The sequence below is a fragment of the Argopecten irradians genome, chromosome 4 (genome assembly GCF_041381155.1).
Source record: "Argopecten irradians isolate NY chromosome 4, Ai_NY, whole genome shotgun sequence".
In the NCBI taxonomy this organism is placed as follows: domain Eukaryota; kingdom Metazoa; phylum Mollusca; class Bivalvia; order Pectinida; family Pectinidae; genus Argopecten; species Argopecten irradians.
The window spans coordinates 28466038-28470866 of record NC_091137.1 but is presented as its reverse complement, the minus strand read 5'-3'; the positions used below and the strand labels follow the sequence as shown (position 1 = coordinate 28470866).

The window sequence follows — 4829 nt, the reverse complement described above, 5'->3', positions numbered from 1 at the left end:
TCATCTTATTATACAAACTGCTCTAGAAGTGTTCACAGGACTATTCTATCTTTTCATATCACAGAGTTATCTCCCTTGCAGGAATATTATAGATTGTGACATTTTTTTATGATCGAAACTAACCATTTTCTATGAAAAATATAATGTAACACTTGCAACACACAATGCCACAATCAATACCTACCTTCAAGGGCAGATAACTTTTTAATATACAAAAATAGAATTTCACTCAAGCAGTAAATGGATTCTAAAATGTTTGTTTATGGTAAAATATACAATACAGATGGCAAAAAGAACATTTTGACAAGCTTGACTAGGTGACTTGAAAAACAAAGTCATAGACAGAAATAGTTGTGAAAAACATATATTTAATTGAAATATATCAGGCACACAATTTAGGAGAGAAACACTTCTGCTTTCTGCTATCTGTAAATGTGCTACAAGTTTTGGTGATTAATGAACTCCAGACTTTTGTCCGTGGTCTACACTGGGTGATCTACTGTTGACAGACTTCTGCTGGCATTATTGGTGTAACACAGAGTTGTCTCCAATGGATTCACACTTTCCTGAGATTCATCAATATTTATTTTAACAGTGTTCTGAGCTAGATCTGAACTGAAGGAAACACCACCTGTAGTTGTTATGGCATGGGGTTGTGCAAACCTGCTCCACTCCCTGTATACAGAGCGTCAGTGTGTCTAATGCTTCCCTAAACACTAAGGTTGACAGTCTGGAAAACAATACAGGAAATAATATTAATATGTTGTTAGTCATTCATTTAGAACTTTTAAAATTATCAATAAGGTATACCAATAAAATGTCCCTGCCTCTCTATAAATCAGGATGGGACACAAAACCTCCTGCCTCTCTATAAATCTGGATGGGACTCAAAACCTTATTTCAGGTTAGGGAACCTATATTACTGCTCTGTAAGATCATGGAATAGTATTTCTAACAATCAAGTATAAGGCTTGTATGACACTGTCACTGGGCCATTGTCTGGGTCAGTAGTTCTTGCTTGCTTTGGCAAAGACTGTAAAAACAACCAAAGGAGTAAAACAAAATATCAGTGACTTAAGAGATGACCAAAACATATAAAAATAAACATATTAATGTACATACTAGGAGAAATAGGACAAGAGGCCCAGAGGGCCTGTATCGCTCACCTGGTTTGTAATGCCAAATAATTTTCTGAATACAGGTTCATTGTTTCTTTTCTGAAGGAATTTTAATATTAACCTCTAAATCCACTATTGGGCCCCACCCCTCCTGCCCCCTGGGGGTCAGAGCCAAAATTTATACAAGTTCTGTTCCCCTTCCACAAAGGATGTTTCTGGCCAAATTTGGTTACAATCCATGCAGAACTCTATGAGAAGTAGCGATTTAAAGGATTTACCTCTATTTCCCCTATTGGGCCCCACCTCTCCTACCCCCAGGGGATCAGAGCCAAAATTTATACAAGTTCTGTTCCTCTTCCCCCAAGGATGTTTGTGGCCAAATTTGGTTACAATCCATGCAGAACTCTAGGACAAGTAGCGATTGATAGAATTTACCTCTATTTCCCCTATTGGGCCCCGCCCCTCCTGCCCCCTGAGGGTCAGAGCCAAAATTTATACAAGTTCTGTTCTCCTACCCCCAAGGATGTTTGTGGCCAAATTTAGTTACAATCCATACAAAACTCTAGGACAATTAAGTAGCAATTTATAGAATTTACCTATAATTCCCCTATTGGGCCCCGCCCCTCCTGCCCCGGGGACCAGAGCCAAAATTTATACAAACTCAGTTCTTATTCTCCCAAGGATATTTCTGGCCAAATTTGGTTACATTCCATGCAGAACTCTATGACTAGTAGCGAATTGAAGGTTTTACCTCTATTTCCCCTATTGGGCCCCACCCCTCCAGCCCCCGGGGGGCCAGAGCCAAAATTTATACAAGTTCTGTTCCCCTTCCCCCAAGTATGTTTGTGGCCAAATTTGGTTACAATCCATGTAGAACTCTATGACAAGTAACGATTTAAAGGATTTACCTCTATTTCCCCTATTGGGCCCCGCCCCTCCTGCCCCCGGGGGGTCAGAGCCAAAATTTATACAAGTTCTGTTCCCCTTCCCCCAAGGATGTTTGTGGCAAAAGTTAGTTACAATCCATGTAGAACTCTATGACTAGTAGCGATTTAAAGGATTTACCTCTATTTCCCCTATTGGGCCCCGCCCCTCCTGCCCCTGGGGGGTCAGAGCCAAAATTTATACAAGTTCTGTTCCCCTTCCCCCAAGGATGTTTGTGGCCAAATTTTGTTACAATCCATGTAGAACTCTATGACAAGTAGCGATTTAAAGGATTTACCTCTATTTCCCCTATTGGGCCCCGCCCCTCCTGCCCCCGGGGGGGTCAGAGCCAAAATTTATACAAGTTCTGTTCCCCTTCCCCCAAGGATGTTTGTGGCAAAAGTTAGTTACAATCCATGTAGAACTCTATGACTAGTAGCGATTTAAAGGATTTACCTCTATTTCCCCTATTGGGCCCCGCCCCTCCTGCCCCCGGGGGGTCAGAGCCAAAATTTATACAAGTTCTGTTCCCCTTCCCCCAAGGATGTTTGTGGCCAAATTTGGTTACAATCCATGCAGAACTCTATGACTAGTAGCGATTTAAAAGAAATGTTGACGGGACAGACGGACGGACGGACGGACGGACGACGGACGGACGGACGACGGACGGACGGACGGACGGACGACGGACGCCGCGCCATGACATAAGCTCACCGGCCCTTCGGGCCAGGTGAGCTAAAAATGATAATTATTTAAGATGAGACTAGGGAGACTATTCAGTTCAACGTGATGAAAGAAGTAGTAAAATTATCAAGTCACAATCTATCTCCAGTCAGATTTTAGCATGTTTGTGGTTTAAATCCATTTGATGTTTCTCTGCCCACTTCTACAACCTCTTGATGTGCTCTACAGCAGAATACCCTGGTACCTTCTATAACCTCTGGATATGCTCTACAGCAGTATAATTACTCTATAGGGATCAACCAACTAAATAAACAAGAGATCCCAGAGGGATCTTGGCGCCCACCAAAGAATGATCTATGTCTGACAACAGAAAGAGGGATCTTTTCCCTGCTTTTCAAACTTTTACTACATACTATATATGAACCTTGAGAAAGATCTTTTCAGTACTTTCTGAGATATGTAGCAGTAACAAACTTCAATTATCAAAATTCAAGATGGCTACCTGTCGATCATCTTGCTGACCGATCTGTCCCAAAATGCAATATGCACAACTAGGGTCGTAGGAGAACCTACATATAAAATTTGAGAAAGATTCCTTCAGTACTTTCTGGGAAATAGTGTTAACAAACTTTAACTATCAAAATCCAAGATGGCCGCCAGTCGGCTATCTTGTTGACCGATCACTCCCAAAATGCAATATGCACAACTAGGGTTCAAGGGGAACATGCATATGAAATTTGAGAGAGATCCCTTCAGTACTTTCTGAGAAATAGCGGTAACAAACTTTAACTATCAAAATCCAAGATGGCCGTCAGTCGGTCGGCCATCTTGTTGACTGATTGGTCCCAAAATGCAATATGCACAACTAGGGCCCTAGGGGAACCTATATATGAAATTTGAGAAAGATCCCTTCAGTACATTCTGGGAAATAGCGGTAACAAACTTTAACTATCAAAATCCAAGATGGCCGCCGGTCGGCCATCATTGTTGACCGATCTGTCCCAAAATGCAATATGCACAACTAGGGCCCTAGGAGAACCAACATATGAAATTTGAGAAAGATCCCTTCAAAACTTTCTGAGAAATAGCGGTAACAAACTTTAACTATCAAAATCCAAGATGGCCGCCAGTCGACCATTTTGTTGACCGATTGGTCCCAAAATGCAATATGCACAACTAGGGCCCTAGGAGAACCAACATATGAAATTTGAGAAAGATCCCTTCAAAACTTTCTGAGAAATAACGGTAACAAACTTTAACTATCAAAATCCAAGATGGCCGCCAGTCGGCCATCTTGTTGACCGATTGGTCCCAAAATGCAATATGCACAACTAGGGCCCTAGGGGAACCTACATGTGAAATTTGAGACAGATCCCTTAAGTACTTTCTGAGAAATAGCGGTAACAAACTTTAACTATCAAAATCCAAGATGGCCGCCAGTTGGCCATCTTGTTGACCGATTGGTCCCAAAATGCAATATGCACAACTAGGGCCCTAGGGGAACCTACATGTGAAATTTGAGAAAGATCCCTTCAAAACTTTCTGAGAAATAGCGGTAACAAACTTTAACTATCAAAATCCAAGATGGCCGCCAGTCGGCCATCTTGTTGACCGATTGGTCCCAAAATGCAATATGCACAACTAGGGCCCTAGGGGAACCTACATGTGAAATTTGAGAAAGCTCCCTTCTGTACTTTCTGAGAAATAGCGGTAACAAGAATTGTTAACGGACGGACGGACGGACGGACGGACGGACGGACGGAAGGACGGACGGACGACGGACCACGGACGAAAGGCGATTTGAATAGCCCACCATCTGATGATGGTGGGCTAAAAAAAGACCTTCGAAATGGCCCCTGTGTATACAAGATTGAGCCCAGGGTAGAATTTTAACCCGGCCGCTGATTGGCTGGCTAATTACGAATTTCAAAAGTAAAAATGTTTTCTGACAGGTAATTATTCCTAGATAACCATAATATCAATTTGGAAATTCATATTGAGATTTAGGTTCAAAATATCAATTTTGATAATGAATAGGTAAAAACATTAGAATTTTCAGATATTTTAGTGCAAAATGCGCCTGATTTCAATAAAGCTACCCTG

The 4829-nt window shown here is 41.7% G+C and overlaps 1 long non-coding RNA gene across 2 annotated transcripts in view; it reads right to left on the bottom strand.

The window, feature by feature from the left end:
• Positions 1-348: 348 nt before the first annotated feature.
• The window catches only part of LOC138321186 (uncharacterized), a 53559-nt gene continuing 49078 nt past the window's right edge, over positions 349-4829 (bottom strand). For both annotated transcript variants that reach the window (XR_011208291.1, XR_011208290.1), the window contains exon 4: positions 349-730. This is a non-coding gene — a long non-coding RNA (uncharacterized lncRNA). The remainder of the gene's footprint in view (positions 731-4829) is intronic.